The sequence below is a fragment of the Coturnix japonica genome, chromosome 1 (genome assembly GCF_054131305.1).
Source record: "Coturnix japonica strain WE chromosome 1, WE-NBRP24, whole genome shotgun sequence".
NCBI classification, from domain to species: domain Eukaryota; kingdom Metazoa; phylum Chordata; class Aves; order Galliformes; family Phasianidae; genus Coturnix; species Coturnix japonica.
The window spans coordinates 60,721,638-60,746,424 of NC_140663.1; the positions used below are offsets into that span (position 1 = coordinate 60,721,638).

Below are 24,787 nucleotides of genomic sequence, written 5' to 3' on the forward strand. Positions count from 1 at the left end.
TACCACATGGATCTGGCTGCAGCCTTCTGTCACTCTGCACAGAACAGCTTCACTTGGATGGCAAAAATGCGTGAGTCAGATCCAAGCTTGGTGTAACCTGCTTGTTTATAAGGACTGTATACAAAGATAGTTCTTTTCTCCTCCTTGGCTCCCACAGATACTTAGAGCACAGAGTAACTTCTGCTCTGAACTCACAGAGTTCCTCTAGCATCAGAGGACCCTCACTTCTCCATCCTTTCTCTGCAGGATGTTCTCAGACCATCTGCAGTCCCCGGAGCTTGTAGCAATTGACAAAAGCCCAATACACTTACTTGCACTTTCAACCTGCAGCAAGCATCCAGGGCAGAGTACTAGCTGTGGCAGTCAGGTTGCAGGCAAGGCCTGCAAATGCATGTAGCTACCTGAGGCTTGACTAAAGAGAACCAAAATGCTGAAGTGCATAGCTGTGACACCCTCCCCATCCAAAAAGACCAAGACCCTTTCAGCTTCCACCTAACTGCAGAGGCAGCACCATTCATATTTGACCTTATTTTTTTCTAAGCACTGCACCTGAGTCCAGCCATCCAAGTCGGCTTCCTGCCATGAGCCAGGTATTGAAATGACATAGCAGGGCAGGGCTTTAGCCATGCCAAGGCCTCCTTCATTTGCCTACATGTAGTCATCTTGCTATTTTAAGTGCGTTAGTTCCCCGTGCACAGCCTCCAACCAGCTGCTTTACCCATCCCAGAACATCCATAACACCCACATGAGACTGGTGTGTCTGACACAAAGCCCAGCAGGGATGAGCAAAGCGGGATGCATTGCATCCACATGCCTGAAATAGCATCACACAGCTCCAGCTGGGCAGCCCCTCTGTCCATCAGGCTCAGACCACGCTGTGGGTGCATGCTCAGCAATTGCATGGCATTGCACACAGCAAGGTGCTGAGACTGCTGCCCCAAGAGCAAGGAAATTCAGAGCAGGAAGGGATAGAGGCACGACAGCACTCCCTGCAAACAGTAAGCAGTCCTGGGAATAGCAAGGGAGCTTAAATAAGGGTGTTTAAATAAAGGTAGGTTTAATTAGAACTGCTCAGAAATTAACTGCAGAGATAGAGTGTATTTACATGTGCACTCAAAAATCCTCAGGCAGATCTGGGTCAGCACAGCTCCAATAGGATCAGTGCTAAGTGCAGCATACAGGAGGTACCGCATGCCCTGCATGCCAGCTCTCAGGGCTGCACTGCCTGCATTCACAGCTCCCATTTACAGAGCAAATCCTGGACCTGCTCCACCTTCAGTTTTCATGTAGCCCATCTTCTGCACGTCATGAGATCCAGGAGCGTTTTAACTTCCTTTAATAAAGCCGAGATTCTCTCGAAGTCATATGATTTGCTGCCACAGGATCTGAGTTGGAACAAACTCCCACATATGATGACCCCCGAGCCGCATTGCTAAGCTGCCATGCCCTAAAACGACACAAATAAAGGGCGCTTTTGTTCTCCAACCAGCACGTGGGGTTGGGGTGCTGCTCCCCAACATGAGCATGGAGCACGGAGCACTGAGCTCACAGCAGGTCAGCTGAGGGAGGGCCCAAAGAAATGAGGGCAGCGGTGGAAATTCCAGGAGTTGTCAGAATTCCAGATTTTTTTTTTTCCGTGCCAAGAAACCTCACCATTGTCTAATACAACTTCAAGCTGATTCAGCACAAAGCGAGCAACCCTGGCTCTGCGTTTGGCTTCGGCTGGGACAGTTGCGGACTCAGAGGCTGAGTCCTCGGGCACGGCCAACACGATCAGTCAGCAATGCCCCGTGGTGGCAGCAATGCAGCGTGAAGGCAGCACCGAGGCACGGCCTGTCCCCCACGTAACCCTCAGTCCCCGCCCCTCCATGCAATTCAGCCGGCAGGCGGCTGCCAATAGGGAGGCGAGCTGGGCTGTTGTATTTATAGACGCTATTTAAAGAGCCCCTGGGAGTCTCCGAGCGGCGCTGGGCGGTGGTGGCGGCTGGGGAGAGTGTGGGGAGGGGCGGCACGCGCGGCCAACCGCCGCTACGGGCTGAGGCGGGCCCACAGGGAGGAGGGGAACGTGACCCAGAGCAGCTCGGATACATCGCCCTTATGGATCGCCTCCCTTCGGCCCTGGGATGGTGGCGAGCTCATTCGCTGCTCCCTTGTTAAAGAACGGCCGTGCCTTTTTTTCTTTTCTTTCTCTTGTATTTTTTTTTTGAGGCCGCAATGGAGATGCAGCGTCTCACGGTGCTCGTGTCGTTTCAAGGAGGCGATGAAAGGCAGCGCTTTGTCATCGCTGTGCAGACGATGGGAGCGATGAGCTGCTGCTCGCACTCAGTCAGCGCTGAGGAATGGCCACCTGAGCGCTGCCCTGTCCATTGCCCTGTCCACAAACAGAGCCGCCGCTCTGTGACTCTATCAGCAATAACTGCGTTTCCTTGTGCGGGCTGAGTCACGGTGTGAAGTCCTACCGAAACACCCCCCCACACACACACACACACCTGGAGACAAAGCTCTGTGTTTGTAGGTGTGTTTTTGTTCAAACCCTCCCCCCCAGCTGATGGCTGCCCGCAGCACCGCAGTGCACCGGCTCTGTAGTAAACTGCAAATGTCTTCTGCTGTGTTTTGAAGGAAATAAGCTCCAGAGTGTGCCTGGTAGCGAGGCAACCTGCAGGCTGCTGACTGGGTGGAGAGGTGAGGGATGGGGGCAGGAACTGCTCCTAATACTCAGCATGCCTAAAGGTAGGCTGAAAGGCTTCCCTCTAGCTTTTATTTGGGTTTCCTCAAGCAACCAAGAAAGGGGGAAGGAAAACAAAACCAAAACATTGCAGGGGGGGAAAAAAAGCCCAACACAACCACTCAAAAATGCAGCCCGCAGCCCACCGCTGTGTAGAGAACTGACTGACCGCAGGCTTCCAGGAGCCTCAAATATGCATTGCTAGTTCCTGGCCAACCATTTGCTTTGATGGTGCTGAGAGTGAGCAGATTGACTTGACCCCTGTTTTGTTTGTGCCTGACGGTTGTTTCCAGGATGAAGCGTAAGTGGATCTGGGGAAGGGAGAGGCACTGTGAGTAAATCAGTAAAAAGCAGCAGATCTCTCATGCTTGCACTCTTAACCTTACATCTGATGCCCATGCAATCACTTCAGAGATTTTAGTTGTGTTTTGGTCAGGCCTTCCACGAACCTTTATGCTAAAATGCTGTAATGGGTAAAGTACATCTTATGAGAGTTTTTTGAGACACTTAGGCTGCCAGTTTCCTTTCCTGTCAAGGATCTCATTGCTGCCACAGTGGGAGAGAGGATGAAACATATTTCACAGATGGAATGTTCTTCAAGCGAGCTGTTTCAGTTTGGTTGTAGCTTTTCCCCCTTCTGCTTACTCTAACCCTATTACTTGCACTTCTGTTGGCATCTACTGCAAAAATGACTGCGATGTCTACATTTGGTTTTAAAGTTCTGTGTTTTAAGACACCCTGCAGTTTAAGTGAATACAGGGAAATTTGTCTACTGAGCTCCTTTTAGTGCGTGACATTGCCCAGATCAGCAATTCTGCAGCTTCTTTGTGCTCTGAATTGTACATCATAATCGATGAAAGCACAAACCAGAAGTGTGGAGTTACCCTTGTTGTGAAGTGTCATTGGCAAATGCCATCTGCCCAGCAGTTGTAATACAAAGGATGCTCAGTCTCCACCCTGTTCCTCGGTATGCACAAAGATGTGAACAGCTTTCACTTTTAAAATGAGCAGATATTGGGGGCTGAGTGCATGTCCAAATGTGTTGGAGCAGGAGAGCAGAGACAGATGCTTATAGCAGACCCCTGTGGCTGATGAGCAGAAGGCTTGTCCTGCAGGGCAAGGTCAGGTGGAGAGGAAGGTCTTGTGCTGACAGAAGGGAGGAAAACAAGCTCCATCTGTGACTGTGCAGTAAGCCTGCTGGAGGGCTGGTACTGAAATCCAGGAACCCCGTATGTGTGCTGGTGGAGACTGGTACTTGCTGGTGAGCAGCCTGAGATGGGGAATTATGCTGAATTGTCTCTTTTCCTCTTTCAGACTCTTCCCTGTGTTTGTTAGCCTACTCAAGACTCATTCTACTTGTCAACCCTGAAGCAGTTTTTGTTTGTTTGTTTTGTTGGTTGGTTTATTGCCACCCCTAAGAACTGAATAGCGTAGGATATACCGCAGGGTGTGTGTCCTGTTACCAGACTTGTAGCTCCATTGGTATCAAATCCCCCATAGCACACATCTGATTACCATAGCTATATACTGTGTCCACACCAAGACTTGTGCCAGTGAGTCTCTTTAGTAGAGATGCTGAATATTATTCAAGTAATTGTAGCAATATATATAATACATAAAGGAAGGAATGTGGTTTTACTTTCTTGCAAATGTTTAAGTTAGGGATTCTCTCAACGTACAAGTGATCTGGCTTAAACTGCATTGGCAGAATTAAAGCAGTGTGGGGCCTGTGGCAAGGTTACTGTTACGCTGGCTTTTGCAAAAAGGAGTATTCAAGCCTTCTTTGGAATAGTGTTCAGACTACTTTAGTGTGAATTTTTCAGCCCTTAAGTTGCACTGGTCTTTCATTCCTCATACCAGCTTGAGTTGTGTCTATCAGCCTTGGGTCTGAGGGCATCTGAGCATGCGAAAAGGAGTCAGAGTTCAAGAACTGGACTTTGAGTTGTGAGTTTGGCTTGCCATCTGCTCAGCGGGCTCAAGGAACTGGAGGAGTCCAGGTATGCAGGGTAATATCCCAAAGGGAAGGTCAGCTCAGTGGAGCTGTTGTGGGAGGTGATTGTATTTTTCACTTGCAATGGAAATCCAAATGATGGGGCTTTTTTTAAGCTGAATAAAGTATACTCCAGAGGAACATTCCAATAAAGCATTTGGGCCTCCTGAAGGTAGCCCTAAACTTGACTGTCAGTACAGGCTTCTCTCTTCTTCCTCCTGTTCACCTTGTTAATTATTAATCCAGCGCTTTGCCAGCTACATTCTTCTAGGTGACTCCTCCCATGTTTCCAACCTGGGCAACTTGTCTTGCGTTATTAGTCTGCAGACCAAAATTGCTCCTTCATGAAGTACCGCACTCAGGAAAGAAGCGGGCAGCAAAGTGTACAGAAGGTGTGTCATCCAGGCCTTGTGGCATGTCATAATGCAAGAACTGTCTTGCTTATTCATTATGCTGCATTCTTAAATGACCTTTACAGCATTCAGTGAAATGGCTTCAGGTTATTGTGGACTTCGTGGTCTTTTCAGCACATGCAATTAATAAGGAGGGAAAAATAAATTTAGCATCAAAATGGGTATTTTACTGGAACTGAATCCTGTGCATAATTTAACACTTTGGGGAGTGAACATTCTCTGCTTTCTTGAAATAATTTAGAGGCAGTTTTGAAATAGAACATTTGTATAAGCATGTATTGGAATTAAAGATCTTGTATTTAGTTTCCTCCTACATTACTGTCTATAGGATGTGCCACACAGTAATCTCTGAACTGTGATTTGCAAAGTGTTTCTCTTTTAAGTAGACACAAAATAATCTTCCTGGCATAATTTCACCCCCCTTCCCCTCAATAAGGGACTGCAGGATAAAAATCCAGTGCCGTATAATACTGTGTCTGTATTATAGATGAGAAAACAGAGGAGAAGCTTGGCTGACGGTGCCCTCAATCTAGTGGTTCACATTTTTCAGTACTTAGCAAGGAAAGCAACTGTTACAACACATGGATTTCTTCAAAAATGTAACTTTCTGAGTTCCAGATGGCTTTTGAAAGCTGTCCCGAAGTTACCCAGTCAATCTGCAGCAGAACCAAGTGCGTTGTTCAAAAGCACTCCTTCTTTGGCCTTTCCTACCTTAGTGGGACAGCTGGCTTTACAGATCTATAGTGAGAGATCTCACACTGATAAAGTCAATAGTACTGATATGACATTTGCATGAAATTGAGTATGATATTTGTAAATGTATTCATGCCCATTAAATCAATTGTGTTGTTTGCAAAAAGCTTTGTTTCTCTTAATTCCTTCTAAGACTAGCTTAGTTAGGATCTCATATTGTTTATGTGACTCTTGGAAAAGCCTACACATTCTGCTGAAGGGCTGAAGGAGCTCTCAGCATGCACTGGAGCAGAAGAATCTGAATGTCATGCAGCAGACCTGGGTGATGGCATTTAGAAAGAGCTTTTTGCTGTAACTGTTGTAGTGTTTAATCAGCTAATGATATATAGTGTTATAAGTTTTTCATATTTGCTTTCAGTACCACTAAACAAAAGTAAATGAATGCCAGTGTTGTTGTTTAACATGTTTTTAAAGCTGGGGCTCATTTATTTAACGTTAAAATGAAACCCGCTGGGTAAGGTTGGGTGTCAGTTACCACATTTCAGACTACAGTAATTTACACTCTTTTGCTGGTGACCTCAGCATTTACCTACATATGCGCTGTCTGCCAGAGAGCAGAAGTTTTGGACTTCTCCAGGATGAGGAATCCTGTAGATTAGTACAGAAATGCATTTTCAAATGCCTGGTTCAAAGCTATTTTTCCAGTGTCAAGGGACACCGTGCTTATACCTCCGCCATGAAAGAGATTGTAGTTATCCTGCTGTGCTTTGGGGCTGTAGGCTTGGAGCTACACACAGAGCTGAAAGCCAGAACCAGCAAATTCATTCCCTGGATGGGACTGAGGGTTATTTCCCATGTAAGCTTTAGAGAGCAAGTTAGAACTCAAATGGAGCAGGAAGTACACCAGGCTAAGATGTCACCACAATATCCCTTGGACACTTGCACAGTTGCCCCAGTCTGATCTGCTCAGGGAACAAGCCCCTGAAGATGAGGTATCAGAACTTTCATTTGATCCACTTCTGTGCATTTTCATTTGGCATCTTGCAGGTGAATTGCTGTTGCTGAGAGGAAACCTTCAGCTCCAAAGCCTGAACCTGATAGCTTGCTTTGTAAAATTACACGCACAGGTTCCTGGTTCATCAGATATGGCTGATGTCATTTTCCTATTGATCCAGTAAGCAGGGATTTTCAGTCTGCTGTTTTCAGGGTACAGGACTTCAGCAAGGAATGCTCCTTTCTGGAGCACAAAAGCAATGCAGCCTCCCTTCCTAGGACCACTGGAGCAGCCTGCAAGGTCTCCCACTAATCCCCCAAAATTCAAGGAGATCTGCTGTGTTTTGTTCTTGTCAGTGGTTTACAGGCTGGTTTGGCCTGGTTCCATGGCAAGCAAGGTAGAGGGATCCATGGCCTGGAAAAGGGAAACAGGAAAAGGGGTTGAGAGATGGACCCAAAAGCAAAACAGTGGCAATGATCTGAGGAGAAACAAACTATTTTACTAAATAAGATATTGGGATGCAAGATAGCACGCTGTGATACAGTATAATTAGAATTGAAGCTAATAAATCAAATATAATGAGGGTGTCCAAAAGCTGAAGGGCTTACTCTAATGCTGAGGCAAGATGACCTAGGGAGTACACACACTGCTGAGGTCAAAAAGGAAGGGTGGAAAATGTTTTGTGGATGGTATTTATCTTCTCCCTCTGAGCGGAAATGGTAACAGAACAGCAAACAGTCCTCTGGGGGAGGTAGTAGTTCTTCTCTTGTGGGATGGGCACCCAGACCTGGAATGTTAACCCTTTAACTCCCAGTGCACTACATGATGTTAAGATGTGGAATGTGGAAAACCATGACAGTTCTCCATCTTGTGCCTTTGTTCGCCCAGAGATAGCTGTCTTTCTGCTCCACTCTTGGTACAGCCCTGAATATATTAGTGGCCCATGGTACCCAGAGAAACCCAAAATGGAACCATGTGCTTGGTTTTGGCTATTAAGTGATCAAAACTGGGATTTAGGGGTTTTATTGTTTGTTTGTTAGGGTTTTCTTTCCTTTCCTCTTCTTTTCGGGTGTAATTGCTTGATTGCAAAACAAGTTAGAATTTTGCCAGGAATTAATTTGGCCAAGTGTTCTCAGAAGTGCAGAACACTACCAGTGAGAACCATAGACTAGTCTAGAGAAATGTCGTTAGTGGTCAGGGGAAAGATGCTTCTGCAAAACAGATGAAAGCTGCATTCAACTACCTGTGTGGAATATCACACTGAGAAAGAAAAGCACCTATTGCAGAGCAGAGAACTGTCTGATTTGTGTGACCGACTCTTCTCTTGACTGGCTCACAGTCAAATGTGAAATTCATTTGCTGCAAATGTTCACATGCACAACCAAGGAAGTGCCCAGGCATCTCTAGTACTTGCAGAAGCTCACAACAAAAATAAAACAAACAAACAAAAAAGCTGTACAGACTGATAAAGAGATTAACTGAACAATTTCTATTTCCCTTTCAGCCCATACTATAGCAAACAATACCTTTACTAGGTATTGTTGGAAGAAAAATGCTGGCACTTGGAAAAAAAATGCATAGACATGAAATACAGAAGTGAAACCACAAGGTTGTAAGTGAAGTCCGTTAACTGCTTCAGTAAGCAGTTCACAGACACAGAAAGTTAAGGCTGACAATTTCACATGGACAGCTGTGGTTCTGTAATGTGTTATCCCTCATCAAACTGTGAAGTAATGAGAAAATGATATGCTGACAATTCCTATCATTATCTCATGACTCTCTTGGGCTTTATTGCTGGGCTGTTGCAGATTTACTTTTTCATCTTGGGCAAGTGATTAGAACCTGTGATGCCTTGGTTTCCACTACTGCAGAATTAAGGCAGTGCATAAAGGTGCTTAGGGATGAACTGGCCTTTGAAAGAAGCTTGCAAAATCAAATCGAGGGCTGTTGAAACAGCCCACCTGTAAGATGGCAAGATGCTGTTCTGTGGATTGTGTGTGAAAGACTGTAATAAAAAAACAGCTTATTTTCTTAATGTCAGGACATGAACCTGTGGTCTTGACCAATATCCATTTTCTCTGTAAAATGCATGATGCTTTATGCAAGTTACTGCTGAAAATGTCTGCTGTCACATTGTGAGGTTAATTTACTAGCATACTGGCTGTCACATCTGCAGTGAAAAGCAGTGTATTTTTAGTGTGTCTTCTACTTGGTTCACTTTGGATCACAGGCTGAGTAAAGCTGACTTCCCTCCCTCCTTCTTTCTCTTTCTTCTTCCCTCCCACCTTCCCTCCCATCCATCCATCTATCCATCCATCTATCCATCCATCCATCCATCCATCCATCCATCCATCCATCCATCCATCCATCCATTCATCCATCCATTCTCCCCTCTCTCCTTCCCTCCCTCCCTCCCTCCCTCTGTCCATCCGTCCATCCATCCATCATTCTTTGAATGTAGTTTTGGTGAGGGAAGGGCTTGCTTCCGAATTCAGTGGATATGCCCATTCAAATGTAGGAAAAGTGCTGGAAGAGTTAAATGTTTCGATTTCATTCAAGGTTAACTGAAGAATAAACAATAAATTGGTTTTTGTTTTGGGAATTACCAAAATAACAGAATAGCAAGTTTAGGAAGGAAAAAACTGCCTGAGGTGTTGGGGTTTTTTGTTTTTTGTTTTCTTTTTCTTCTATTTTCTTTTTAATTAAAAGGAAAGAAAATGTTTGATCTAAATTGAAAGGATTGTTTTTGTTTGTTTTGTTTTTCTTTCCATATCCATACAGACAGCAAATGAAAGGGCAGGCTAGTCGTTGTGGGGCGTTATACAGTGAAAATGTACTTATGCCTATGATAAGAGAAAACAGTCTCAAAATAAGAGTTAATTCAAATCAGAACCTAGGATTTGAATACTGAGTGCTTTTGAGGACTTCCGAAATCCAAACATTGATGCCCCAGGGTTAAAGAATAAAGCAGAACCGTGTCAAAAACTGAGATTATTCTTTAATGTTTGTTTTTCTGTTCTACAGTCTTTCATCTTTTGGTGTCTAATTCTTTTTCAGTAGCTATAGTGGTCATTTAGATGGTCTCTTCCTTCCAAAGCAATTCTACAGCAGTCACAAACGGGTGGATCTATTCTTTCTGTCAAGAGATTTCCACTGAATCTCTATCACTTGGTGTCAACGCTAATTCACTCATCAGGGCTGACTTTTGCTGCATCATTGGCGGTGAGAGTCAGCTTGGAGTGGACATGCTACAACATGGTCTGCAACTGGACACGTTACCACCTTGGCTTTGAGAAGTATCAACAGAAGGAGCTTTTGATTAAGCGTTATTATTTATACAGTCATTATTTCTGAGTATTTTGCTAGAACACTGAAAACATCACTGTTTTAACTTAGTTGGGCAAAGTGTACAGAATTATTGAGATTTTGAAGTATTGTAGGGATGAATATTTTATTAAATGCTCTTATTCATCATGTTAACTTGTCATTATACAGAGAACCTAGTCCATATGCTTATTTATTGACGATCTGATCTTCAGTTTTTCATGTGTTTCATTTCTAAATGGAAACAGTAGCAAATGAAAAGTATGGCCTATCTTTAATAATTGCCTTTTTAAAAGAATAGTTTAGACACAAGGGAGAGAACATCACAGAGAAGTTCTCTCACAGGGACTTCAATGTCCTTCTAGCACCTGGAGGCATTCATTAGCATGGTTTAATTGGGGGTGGGCACTGGGAAAATGCCTTTGGAGTGTTTCTTACAGTTTTGGTCACTAAGAAAAGAATGGATACTTTTGATTCCAGGGTGGAAATGAGAAACAAAGAGAACGGTTCACCCCTCCCCGACACTGTCCCCTCCCCAGTCTCCCGATGTCTTTGAAGCTGTTCACATAGTAGAAATGGTTTTCTTTGGAGTCCTGTGTTGTGAGAGGGAACTAAAGCAGTCACTTGCTGCTTACCATTCCTCTGCCTTGCTGCCAACATTGGTATGTGCCAAACAAGGAGCAGAACAGGGCAGAGATTACATGGAGAGTATTTGCCTACTCCTTGAGATATAGTCCTCCAGCTCTTCAAATGTATGCTGAACTCTGGGCCAGTCCTGTGAAGAGACAAAGACAAAAAACATCAGAGGGCACTATGGTGGCCTAGAGTAAGGAAAGTGCCTTGATGTACAGTCTGATATGAGCCTGAAACAAAGAATGTAAAATTCTTTCACCACTTTGAACTTAATCTGAAGGTATTAAGGGTGAAACTTATGGCATTAAAATGCTTTCTGCTTTCTTAGTTACAGAGCAGGCTGTTTGCAGCAAAGATTATGGACCATGGACAATTGATTTGGGAACACTGATGTTGAATCACACTGCGTTACTCCACTGAAGTCATCATAGGATCATTAGAACTGAGTACTGTACATGTTTCCAGTACCACACAGGGCACAAAGGTAATTTGCTTATCTAAAGAGAATTGTGAGGGTGCAATGTAGAGCTATGTAGAACCAAACTGTGGTGATGTGTTTAAACCTAGGAGATAAAATGCTGGATTCTTTCTCCATGGAATATTTTATGATAGGAGAAATTATTCTGTTATTGGTTGCAGTATTAATTAAAGTGAAGATGATGGTGTAGGTCAGGAGACTGATGTGGTCTTCAGATAAATTTTACATAGGAAACATAGGTAATGGCAGCATCCTACTGTATGAAAGCTAGAAATTAGGAATTACAGTCTGCAGCTCCAGTGTAATAGCTGAGAACACATGTGCAAGAACTGTAGTCAGTACAAAATTTCGCTGAGATCACTGGTGGCTTATAGGTGTAGGAGCTTGCTTGTTCACTTTTGATTGCAGGATCCTGGGCCTTAGCTGCCAAAAAACCTTATGAATTGCTACTCTTGGAATATGTTATTTCTCAGTCCTTCAAACATGCCAGAACTTGGCTGGCAATGTACTATTCTGGCTGGACAGGACCATACAAAACGTTAATATAAACCTCTTTGAGTGAACTGATCACTTGATTAGATTGTCTCCTAGGGAACTGATTTGGTATAATAATGATAGTGAATGGAAGTGGCTCTTGCTTCACTGGAAGGAGACTGTTCTGCTGCAGGTCTGTTCATAGGTGGGTTCTTTGATCAGCGTTCAAGGGTTAAGCTAATGGAAGCTAGCTGGTATGCAGAGGAGGGCTGAGTAGATATTATACTGCTAACTATGCCTTCGGAGAGGGAATGATGAAATGAGGGTGGCGTGTGAATCTGTATTTTTGCTCTTGCCTTTTGAGTAATCAGAGCTCTCTCCTGCAACTTTTACAAAACTCAGATTCTGGAATGTCTGAGGCAATACATGCAGAAGAGATAAGCAAGGAGTACAGAGGCAGCAGGAGCTCAGAGCAGGCGACCTGTGTTTTGTTGGGTTTGTTTGTTTGTTTGTAGTTTGGTTACTGATTTTTATGTCTGTCTAGGGTGTTTATGTACAGCTTCCTGTGCCTTACATTTCCATACAGTGGTGAATAGTAGTATTTCCTTTATTTAATAACAGTGATCTGTAGTGCTTGGACAATGTGCTGCTATGGTTAAAAGTACAGCGTGAGCTCCTTGTGATGGAAGGTATACTCTTCACAGTGCTTTGGCTAGGGCAAGTCATCTGGTACACATTCACAGGGTTGCAGTCAGACCTCCCTAGCCCAGGTTTTTCGAGGTCTCTGTGGTGTAGGAAGCGAGACCAGCAGGGGTTAATGTGGTGATGACCTTTGCAGCTGGACTCCAGCTGCTGGTCCCAGCTGCCAGCTGCACAAAGAAGGGAAGGGGGTGGGGAGAAATGCTGCTAGTCCAAAGGTAGGGAAAGCTTTGCACTGAATAAATTAAAGGGCTCTATGCTCATTTGCCTTCTGAGAAGCCCATTGTATTTCATTTTCCTCCCTGTTCCCTAGTGAATGAAGAGCCCTTTCTAAACGTGAAGGTGTCCTGGGAAAGACAGAGACCATCTTCTGTAATGACAGCAAACAGAGCAGGCTGTAGAATAACCACAATGTGAGCTAGCCTTCCATACTGAAGACCCACATATACCTGACATAGCCTTGGATCAGCTGTTTTCTGTCTAAGCTGATATGGTTTGTCTTTGTTCCACAGTAACTTTCTATTGCTTAAATGGAAGCTCTTATTTTTCTGGGATGACTGTGAAACAGGTCTCTAAAAACCTGTATTTTTTTCAGCTGTATTTCTATAGGGAGTGCAGAGAGAAGCTTAACTAATTAATGTAAGGTCTAGGGGTAATAAGCTATATAAAAAAAAAAATGTTCTAGAAATAATACCATTACCTATTTTTACTGTCAAACCTTACTTCCCTTCCTCTCTCTAATGTGACATTTGCTTTTTACACCTCTACGCAAAGACCTGAAAACAGGCTGTGTGTTCACTGTAATTATGAGTCAGCCTTTACCAAAGATGACTCAAATATGCGACTCTGGCACCTGCTTCATGTCTGTCTGGGTTTTGGATAGCGCTGATGGTGGCACGTAAAGCAAAGGTAAACACGAGCGTGTTCCTTTCCCAGAAGCTATTTGTTCAATGTGTTGGATGATAAAGAACAAAAGCTGTTATAAAAAAAATGTGTTTACAAAATCGCAGCTGCAATAATAGTACTTTGTGGGGGGTGTCGTATATTGCTTGTATCAGAGAGGGAGCAGCATTCAGACTGGGTGCCACTGACTCTACCACTTCCTTTGGAGTGTTGTTTTGTCTGTTTTAGGCAATTCTGGGGAAAGGAGGAGTGAGAATAATGTTAGCTAATCATATTAGTGCTAGTAAGGCATATCGTGAATGAAGAATGCTATTGAAGTGTTCACTATTGCTATTATTCTCAAGGGAAAAAAAAAAATCTTGAGTAAAATGTTCTACATCTTACCCAGCTATGCCACTGCAGATATGTGAAGGGAGGGAGAATCAAGGCAACATTCTACTCCTGTCAACAGAGAGGTACCAAGATTTAAATATAGGCACATAATGCTGGCTCTATTTCTACAATTTCAGTTAATGAACTTTGATACCAGATCTTGAATAGGAATCCATCATTACTGAAAGCAGGGTCAATAGGGGAGAAGTGCGAGACATGAATCTAAGCCAGGCTCCAGCCAAAGCCTAAACAAAGGTAAAGCTAAAGAGCCTGTGTGGTTATTCTGCCTGCAAATACTGTCCAAGGGCAGGAGTGTGCAGAGGGGATCGAGTCCTGATCAAGTAGGTTAAGAGTGGATCTGCAGCTTATCAGCTTATGAAGGCAGGGGAGGACTTAAGGATTTGGTCCTGGGACAAATGCTTTTCTTTCTGTCTTTGTCACTTCTACCTTTGTAAGCCTTTACAACACATAACAGATTTTGGATTTTGCATGTAAATGCTCTGAATTGCTTTTACCTGATTATGTTAAAGGCAGCTGTAAGGTAAGGGCCTAACATCAACGTATACGCTACTGGCATGAGTGACAGTCTTAAAATCAGGATCCTGGAATGTTGCTACTGTGCCAACAGCTCAGGAAAAGCATTCCACAGGATTTCCAAGAGTTCTCCGGTGATCCCTATTGGCCTGTTTATGTCTCATTGTTCAGGAGCCTATGTACAAGTGTTTTCTGGTGGTTGGAATCAATCATAACAGTTAGAAGCCCAGAGCTGTGGAAGAAATCTTTATGGTTGTAGCAGAATTAACTAGGACATGTGTTTTTTTGCCAGTTAGCATGAATCACAGTCTATTCCTGATAAATGCAGTGATAGCTGAGCTTTAGTGCTTCACTGACAGAGAGGGAACATTACCGGTCTTCGTTTTTCCTGTGTTTTTTATAGTGTGCACATTTGCTAACATAAAACACGATTCCAAGAAGCAGTATTCTTCCAGGGACCTGGGGCACAGTCACAGAGGAAACACTGGGGAAATTCTACCAAAGGAGAAAGTATGCTTCTGTTTACCCTAAGATTTGTTTGGTTTGTTTTCTCAAGGAATAGAAGATCTTGTACCTCATATGTGACATGCAAAATATTTTAACTGGGGAGGAATAGCACAGTGCATCAATATAGTTTAAGGGCTAATCAGATGGACGTAGCTTTGTCAAAAAGGACCTGTGATCAGTGGACAAGTTATCTCTCAGCCAGCAATGTGTCTTGCGTTAAGGAAGGCAAGAGCCTCCTCTATCATTGCATTAGGAAAATTGTTCCAAGCAGATTAAAGGGGGTTATCCATCCTTTCTGGCCCAGTTCTAGAGTCCTCAGCATGAGCAAGATGTGGAAAAATGGAAGTGAGCCCAGCAAAATGTTACTAAGATGATTAAGGGATTGGAGCATCTGTCATATAAGGAGAAGCTGAGAGCTGGGTTGAGGAGGCTCCACAGGTTTTTATCAGTGTGTATAAATATCTGACAGCAGGGTATAAAGCAACCGACAGGGCTGCCCAGAACAACTACTGTCGCCCAACCCCTGCAGCCATGCCATCTTGGAAGTGATCTTCCCCACCAAGCAGCCCAGCCTAGCCCTGGATGCACACCCATCATTCAGCAACAACCAAAACGCCAGCTCAGACAATTCCTATTCTCTCAGTGCAGCCCAGGCAAGCCAAAACATTGGTCACCCAGGATATAAAGCAAATGGAGACAGGCCTTTTCAAGTAGTATCTGGTGACAGAACAAGAGAAAATGGGTACAGGCTTTCTACTTTAACCAGGAAAAAAGCTTTTTTTACAGTGTGGGTGATCAAACATGAGAACAGATTGCACTAGAGATAGTATCTCTATCCTTGGAGCTATTCAACACTCAGTTGTGCATGATTCTGAGCACCCTGAGTCTGGGTGACCATGCTTTGAGCAGAGGGTTGGACAAGTCATGAGTGTCCAACTGTTTGGCTTACCTGGGCTGTACTGAGTGAAGAGGAGTTGTCTTGGGCCACATATTATATGTTTTATATAGTTAATCATATAAGTAACGCTGATTTTATTTTGTTTAATATATTTTTTTATTAAAGCAACAACAAGGGGTGCAACAATAAAACGTAAAACAAGTGGGTTGGGTATGTATGGACTAGATGATTTTCAGATATGCTTTCCAGCCACAACCATTCTGATTTTGTGCAGAACATGTTAGTTCAGGACAGTGATATGAGAAGTGATTTGCTTCCTTTAATACCAGCTTGACAAATCCTGATTTAACATGCTGGAATGTGCGAGGAGTCAATGAACGAGGCTCTGAAAATTTTAGGGAGTTATTCAGACATAGAGGCATTGTTGGTGTGAAGAAAAGCCACAGTTAACTCTGTGTATTGCTAATTGCACGTGACCATATAAAAGCTGTTGGGTCAGGTTTGTTCCTTGTTGATCAGCCATGATCCATGATTTGGGATAGACAAAAGCATCTTTAGCTTTCTTGGCTGGCTGTATGGTTGAAGAGACTGGATTCAAAGCAAGCATCATGGGAGGCTTAAGCTATTCTAAGCCAGGGGTGAGGAAAGCAGCTGCTCACCGGGAAGCCTCAGAAATGAGGTTTGGTGAGGTGAGTGGAACTGTGGGAACAGAGACAAAGATCCAGCCAGAGTAGGAGATGTTGCAACAGAGGCAAATTGGCATCCAGCAGCACAGCAGCAGCAGCTCACCTGTTGCATCATCTGTCCATGGGGGACTGCATTACAAGGGAGGCTCCTATTGGCATGGTATCTTGCATCTCTCAAAGGGCTATGACATAGTGCCACATTACCTGCATTACTTTCCCAGGGAGAAAAAGCAGCTCTGGCCATTTTCAGCCCTCCAAGTCTGTAATGAGTGTTACTTAAAGAAGCTCCTTTTGCCAAAGTTTTGTGTTGGTTGAAGGATGTTACCCCAGAAAATCTAGAGCTTCAGGAAGCAAAAAGATGCAGGTATTGTGGAAGAATGTGTTAAAATTTGTATTTATGCAAAGAAATCATCTAGTAACGATAAGAAACAGCATGTTGTTTGTTTTAATTTTCTTCTTTTTTCCTTGAATAGGAGACAGAAAGGAGAGAAAAGTAAGGTTTTCTACTTTATTTAGGAACACATCCATGGAACAAATGCCCCTTGCTCTGTCTCTCTCCCCACATCTAGCTGACAAGCTAAGAAAATTGGACATTCACTCTTAGTGACTAAAGACATCCTGTGTCTTTAGATCATGTATGATAGTCTAACTCTGAGAAGGCATTCTAGCTTTATGTACCCCAGTTTCTACATCCAATTTATGTTTGGAGTCAGACTGGATTGAAGTTTTTCATTTCCATTCTGTATCCTTCCCATCCCCACTAAATATTGATCTTTAATTTTTCCAGAGAGTGATTTAATCATTTCCCATAGATTACCCAGGCTCAGCCACCTTCTGCTCTTTATCCTTGATAGACTGATAACCTGAGAAGATTCAGAATGTTCTTTGCCTTACTCAGTGATGTCATGACCTCAGTCTGAAGTGTGCCCTTCCTGAATGTATAGATGTGTGAACCAAGGGCCATATTTCACGTATACACACATCTGGGATCCAAGGACCTGGTTCTTGATAGACACTACATCCTATGGCAGTCAGCTGCCCTGGCTGACAAAGGGTGTGGAGTGAAGCAGCCCATTTTCCTATTAGAGAGAGGCTTCTGCAAATAAACAGTTGATGTCTATGCGACATGGGTGGGCTGTTGGAGTGTTTAAAAAAGCTTTCCAGAGGACTGAAGCATTTCAGAAGTAGTGGTGTGCTTTGCCCAGAAGCAGAAATGAGGGGACGGAAAGTTCTTCATGTTGTGGAGACCCCAACAGCTAATTAACAAGAACAAAGTGCTCTAGTTTGCCTTGACCACACCTTAGCCCTCTAGGCGAAGCCTCAGAAATCCAGGGGGACACAAGGCAGTTCATTGAGTTGCAGTATGCATACGTGTAAAATTGCCACTGGAGTCATCATTTTCTTTTCTAAAATCATTTTAACTTGCTGAGACAAACTTATTTTTTCCCACAAACACATCAACAAATAACTTGCTCCCACCCATGAACATGCGAACAAACGTATAAGTTACACCAAGTATTTCTCCTCTTGGCTGCCAAATAAGAAAGGGAGATTGTTACTGTAACTTCTATTTTTAAATACTTGGGAGGTGCTCTAGTGCTAAAGCTAGAGGGACTATATAATACCTAGGTTCAGTCTCTGAAAACTCCAGTGGTACAGCAAAGGCTCACAGAAATAGCTGAGCGGTGAAATTCTCCGCCTAAATGATGTTAGCAGAATAATACCTTCTGCTTTAAGTTGAATGCACGTATCAACCTCCTTAAGGGTAGCTACCTTGCTAACTGCTAGCAGGCTGCAAAGATCCTAATGCTTTCCACAGCTTTGCTGTACGTGAAACCCAGCCTATTAAAACACAGCCCAAACCTGGCCCAGCCATCCCCCTCCTTACTCTATTTTGGGCTGTGGCTAGGTGTATAGACGAAGATGTTTCACCGGACAGAAGCTGGAAGAAAGGGCCCGTTGTTCTGAATGGGAGGTGTGCTATGTGACATACTGTGCAAAGGATGTGTGCTTGGAAGGGTTGATGTGCAGAAATCATTAGTAGGGTGTGTCAGCACAGAGGGGGGAACCCAGACCCAGGAGAAAGAGCCAGAGAAGTGAGAGCAGGGGAGGATGAGGGTGGAAGGAGCAGGGGTGGAGGAGCAGAGACTAAGACTTTCCTTTTAGCTGCTGGTTTGGTACAGCCTTCATGTGAAATAGCACTCTCAATAGACCTTAGTAATCTGATCCAAGTATTCAATGGACTTATTGATATGAAGAGAGTTACTACAGAGCTAATTTGTAAGTGACGCTTATTCGAGGATAATAAATGATTCAGTGATGACAAGTGAAATTAGTGGCAGCAATTGGGTCTACAGAAGTCATTGCTGGATGTAAAATACCTGAAGATACACACAAAAAAGCAATCTCTGGAGTGCATAAGAGTGAGAGTTGCACTTAGCTGCTGATTTGTCCACCTTAGTTAGCTTGGTCTTCATCTCAGAGCTGAGTTGAATGTAGAACCTGTTGCAAGAGGTAAATAGAGCCAACTTTTCCCTCCCCTTAGAACTTTGTGGGGCTGGGATTAATTAGTCTCATATGGGTGATTCTGTTGCAAGAAGTACCTTAGAAGGTACTGATCCAAGCAGTGCCCTAAAAAGTTTCCTAGTCTACACAGGAAACGAGCTGTATGAACCATCTTTACACCATTAACACCACAGTTGAATTGCTCTTGGTATCAAGATATTGCCAGCTTCTCCTTTAGGACAGCCCTTTGCCCTGCAGGTTCAACACAAAGAAGTTAGTGCTAGGAGGCAGAGCTGAATTTGACCCAATATGTTAAAGGGACTCTGAGTAACAGAAAGGCAATTGTGCAGGAGGAGCAAACAAGAGGGTGTAAGTTAAGGTCCAGAAATGGACATTCCTGTTTGCTCTGCCTGCTCCACACCTTTTCTGACCACTCTCTTTAGCTCTACCTGCAGCTTAGCTTCCAGTCTCCCTGGAACCACTAATTCAAATCCTGGCAGGATTACTCAGCCCCTCTGTAATTTTGAGGTTAAATGAAACTGTAAAACCAAAGATTCTGTGGCAAAGTGTTTGCCCTGGTATGCTTGACTAAAGTTGTCCTAATGCTTGTTGTACGTGGCATGCTGAATTCGCTGGTGTCCTGTCATTGGTTTTTCATTCCTCCTGATGTATTAATTTACTTAATTGCTTCACTACTTCAGTATCATTAGATTAGTCATGTGTTTTGAGGGAGATAGTGTAATATACATTTACTATCCACAACTTCTGCATGTCTGAATTGATGCAGTTTTCTTGCCATTCCTGAATTTACAGTGAATTGCATATGAGCTGAATATCTGCTCATTTAACATAGCCATTAATTTTCACAATGCTACTTTGAGTCCAATGTTTAAGAATTATTAGCTGAGATGGATTCTTTACTCTTGAATATGAAATAGGGCTGTGGGCAATTTGGAAAGGATACATCTGAACTGTTTTTCATTATCCGTCAAGCTAGAAGCAGATGAGATGGAGTTTTGTTGGTTTCTCTGTAGGAGAAAAAAAAGAAAACAACAACAAAACACGGGTGTCAATATGTGCCCCAACCCATGCTTTCTTCAACTCTCTCTTTAACTTCCTACACTTCAAAACAACCTTCTATGTTTTTCTTTTTTCTTCTTTTAAATAAAATATTGCTAAAAATATTCTCCTGACCTGAAATCTTTAGCTGCCAAGATTCGAGTCTTCAAGCGTGCTTCTATAGCCAAGTTACAAATCCATGACAAATAGATTTATCATCTAAGTAGAAATTAACTCGAACATCCTTAAGCCAAAGTTCACACAGTTCCTCCATATTTCAGGATAAAATGTCTGTCATTCTCCCTTTTCCCTCCCAACTCTTGAAATGCTGTATATAAAAGCCAGGTATAAAAACAAATGCTTTTTAAAAATAGGTAATAACTCATGTTGTTAAAAGATAAAGCTCTAGAACCTAAAAACAACTCAAGGCAACTTATCATTCCTTTATTTTCTCCAAAGGTCTTCCATGCTTTAAGTGAAATAATGAAAACTAAGTCACGATGATGTTGCCAAAAACAGTGGTAAGTGGACTCCTGAGCAATTCCAGCACCAGCAGCATTTAACTTGTTGTTCAGGAGTTCATATTATTCCTTTTTTTCCCCCCAAATAAAATCCTAGCCCCATGGGACAAAGGTTTAACTCTCCAGGTCTCTGAGACTCCTGGAGGGCAAATCAACATTTTGGAGTTTTGCCAGCACATAAAGCTGTTCTTACCACACCTCCTATGCTCCATGCACTATTCTGGCTCACGTTCAACTCTCAGTTCAGAAGTCAGTGAATTTATTAATGAGTTGCTTTGTGCATAGGTACGTGGCTGTAGCAGCTCCTGGGGAGCCCCAGCACCCCTGCAGTCACTCCTTGCTCCTACTGCAGCAAGCCCTTTGAAATCTGTTGTGAGCCCCACAAGCAATTTTGAACCGATCTACCGTATTTCTAACAGTACAAATGAAGACATGGAAGCTAAAGATAATTGATAGGAGAGTAGCATTAATTAATTCTTGGTGACTTACTGAATTGGAAATTTCCATTTAACCCATGCAAATACAACTTTGGTCTCCAAGAATCCCCACTACCCATCCAAAGCCTGTTTCCCACCAGCACACTCTGCTCCTTCCAAATCCCAAAGCCCTTCCTCCAGACGCACCCTAATTGTGTACTGACTCTGCCTGCTTGACTCCTCCAGCTCTGCCTGCTGAAATGCTGCTGCCTCATGAGAACCGCAGAAAACTTGGCTCAGTTTTCACTTCCTTCAAAGTGTGCCCAGATGGGACTCTGGGAGAATAAAAGGACACATCAGAGGAAAAACTGGATCTGCAGTTGCTCTCTTCAAGAGCCCTGCTGATTGGTTGATTGGTTGGTTGGTTGATTTTCAGAGCTGGAAAGGATGTATTTGTCTTTTCTCCCCCCCCTCCTCCCATCACAATGGCTGCAGATTAAAGCTGTTTGTATTTTAATAATTTCCATAGCAACATCTCATCAGCGTTAATTTGGCTAAAAGAAAAAAAAAAAAGCTGTGTTTTATTTGTGGTATTACAGTAAAGTCTATAACACATCACTCATAGAAGGTGTTTGGAAATGTGTGTGAAAAAAAAAAAAAGGTAAGGAAATCAGAGAAAATCGTATTTTATAAAGTCAGGTAAAGTTGCTGGCAGTTGGTAGCAGTGAAGAGATAATAGAAAATAGGGTTGGTTTGTTTGTTTTATAAAAATATACAATATTTAATTCAGAAGTGTAGAGCTGGAATAGCAGCCTCTATATACATAGCAAGGAATAGCTGCTCTGTACTATTTTTTTCATGTGGATGAGTCCATGTGGCTTTAGCATAGGCTACTTTGGAAACCACAAACAGGCTCTTTCAGTACAGAGTATGAGCATCCACATGGGCACTTAGACCACAGGAACTAAATTCACACCCTGGCAAGTGTCACAACAGATTCCCCAAACAGTAACAAGTAATTGCTGTGAGCTGGCTGCTGTTGAGAGAGACCTGAAGGACTTCCATGGTGGAGAGGTGGTTAGTGTCACTTGTAGGCTAAAAGAGCTTGAAGCGACGGAAGAGGAAATGACTCAGGGTAAGAGGAAAATCAACTGATGGCACTGTTTATTAAAGGAGGTGGAGGAAAAATAAGTGTAACATCATCATGTCTGTGCAAAGTATTTCCAAGGTATGAAATTGCCAGCATGAATTATGTATCAGTATACCAGAGAATCCTGTATTTAGAACACAGATAGACAATAGCTGAAACGTTGTTGTTTTTCCCCTGGCCTCCCCTCCCTTTTCCTCTCCTCCCACCCACTCTTTTTCTCCTTTGTAAACTCTGGTGGTTTAGATAAACTGAAACATTGATCTAGCCTCATCTCCCATTAGAGTCTGCAAAAGGAAATATCTGCAAGCAAGATGTTATATAACCAGTACCAGTTAACCATGTGCAGCCTTCCTTTATAGGGACTCCTCTGTTGTGGATTCAACCTTCAAGTTATGCATTTTCAGTACAAGTAGAACGTACAATTTGAATATGGAAGTATAAACAGTCTGCCTCGTTTCTTCGTACCCCAATTTGTAAATGGATAACAGCAGCACAACCACTTTCATTAGTCTGACAGTAAACCAAACCAAACCAAAACAGCCTTGAAATGAGCAAAAAGCAGTTCGATATGTCATTTATAGGAATCCCTTCACAAAAAGAGGTTTCAAAGCCATTGATGTACACTGTGCTCTGAGCCAATTTTTACTCCCTTTTGTGTCTGTGTCTGAAGTAGAGCACATTCTGACAGACTCCTTACATTCACGTTGTATGAGCTTTGTAAAAAGCAAACCTGCAATGTAGAAACTGCTGCACAGGTTTATATTTTATTTAATAATTTAAATGAAGTAAGGGAGCTAAGCAGACAGAATGCATTTGTTAGCTGTAGTTTTGTCTGGGTTTGGGGCTTAATATTACTCTTGTTAGTCTGGGGAAAGCTTGGAACAGGCTAGGAAGTAGGATTTAGGTAAAAGTTACTATTATTTTATATAGGAGCCAGCCTTCTATGTAGTAGGCTAGAAGACATCAGCGTTCACAAGAAAGAGCTAAATCAAGTGTGTAATTTGGTGCCTGGCAGTTCGTATAGACACAAACACACCCGTTGTGGTCAGTTTCTATGTTTGGGGATAGGGCACGCTACTTTGTTGTGCTTATGCTTGAAAACTGTCCTCCCAGCATTAGACTTTGTGGCACTGGCTTCTTTCCTCAAGCATCTGAGCTATTTGTTTGCCGCATTTTCGTTATAACAAGTTTAGCAGCGAAGAAGCCTGCTTTGAAAAAGCGCATTTGATAAAGACAATAGCATCTGTTAAGGTTAAATGCCATGCAAAATACTTCAAAAAATGCGTAACTATTCTTGAAATGCTGCTAAAGAAAAGATGCATTCTTACCCTGCCCCCACACAGCTAAAACTCTGCTTTGCAATGTTTCTCCGTTGTAGCTCATGCATTGAGCGTAGGATTTGTGTACCTTCTCCTTTCCATAGAGCAGCTTGTTTAAATGAAAATGCATGCCTGTTTTGCTCTATAAGAAGAAGTTATTTCTACAGTCTCTTTTGCTTCTGTTCAAAACAGATCTTCCCTCATTACCTGCTTCTGTCATGGTACAACTGTTAGTTGTGCACACATTCGAAGAGAAAGGCAGCAATTAAACAACGTAGGTATTGATTTCATTGCCAACTAAAGCCTGGATTCCTGTTTCAGTGTGATCCTGTACTCTACTTTTCACAGCTGCTGTCACTCCAAGACCTGTGTCTAAGATAAACATAAATGTAGGTGGAACATTTGTGTGTATGTGTGTGTGTGTAAGTGTGCAAACATACATGCGTATGGACAGATATGCTCTGAAATCAAGGGAAGTCAATGGGAAGACTCAGCACTGACATCACCGTGCTTTATGTTAAGATTTACCTCTGTAAAAATTGATTTTTCTTCCCTTTTGCCTTTAATGCGCCACCAAACAGGAGTTATGTTTGTCTCTATGCAATGTCTTGCACAATACAGCTTTTGAATAGGATTTTACTGATTCCTGCATATGAATGTATGTGATACAATTCTGTACTCACCTAGCCAGCCTTTATCTTGTTTCTCCCTAAAACAAAGAAAGAGCAGAACAGAATAGACTCAGTTAAAGTCAGCTGAATTAGATTTCTGTAATGCACTCCAACTATTGTTTGTTCACGCCTACATACACAATCTCTGTTTTTGATTGTACTATGACACTAATTCTTTCTCTGCCTTCAGTCAATGAGTATTTTTGTAATTAAGGTGTAAAGGATGGACATAAACTGGAAAGTTTGGGTGCAAATATGATCGTATCTTTTTAAGGAATAAAGTTAATTTTAAGATTTTTGTTAAAAATTCTGGTAAAACATTTATTTGAGCTTCACAGACAAATGAAATTTCAGGCTGATTTCACTCTCTAAGCTTGGGGAAACTTAGATATGGACTATTTCTAAGGAGTGTTTCTCTGCTAAAAAGGAAGTTTTGATGAAAATACAAGAGTGATGTAAGATGATACTGATGATAAGGAGCAGGACAAATATAAGATGTGCAAACTAAAGAAGAAAATCAAATGACTCATGAGAGCAAGTCAGAAATTACTCTTTCATTTAGGAATCTATGTGGCAACGGGGAATTTTTATCTCAAAGAGAGCTATTGAGGAAAAAGAGCAAGCTAAGCTCATTCCCTGCTGCCTTCTGTCAGACTGACTGTAGGCTCTTGAAATCTGTTTGAAATGGTAAGAGATCTTCTAGCTTTAAGATGATACAGCAAGAATGAAATGGAAGAGTAGACAGCAAGAAGGAACATAAAATAATCTTGCATTACTTGCTTTTGCTGTAAAGAAAATGTGAGTTAAGTGAACTAACTGGGTA

General features: G+C 42.6%; 2 long non-coding RNA genes across 3 annotated transcripts; one reads left to right on the plus strand and one right to left on the minus strand.

Annotated features, from left to right (window-relative positions):
• The first annotated feature begins 4,591 nt into the window (after positions 1-4,591).
• On the plus strand, positions 4,592-24,058 carry LOC107317071 (uncharacterized). 2 transcript variants are annotated; one of them, XR_001556719.3, is made up of 3 exons: positions 4,592-4,722; positions 20,347-20,408; positions 21,071-24,058. It is a non-coding gene; the product is annotated as an uncharacterized LOC107317071 (long non-coding RNA). The 2 variants fall into 2 exon arrangements; XR_001556718.3 differs by lacking the exon at positions 4,592-4,722 and adding an exon at positions 6,872-6,995.
• Positions 6,285-7,545, minus strand: LOC146762455 (uncharacterized). The gene is made up of 2 exons (XR_014944167.1): positions 7,424-7,545; positions 6,285-7,229 (listed from the first exon to the last, which is right to left on the minus strand). It is a non-coding gene; the product is annotated as an uncharacterized LOC146762455 (long non-coding RNA).
• Positions 24,059-24,787: the final 729 nt, after the last annotated feature.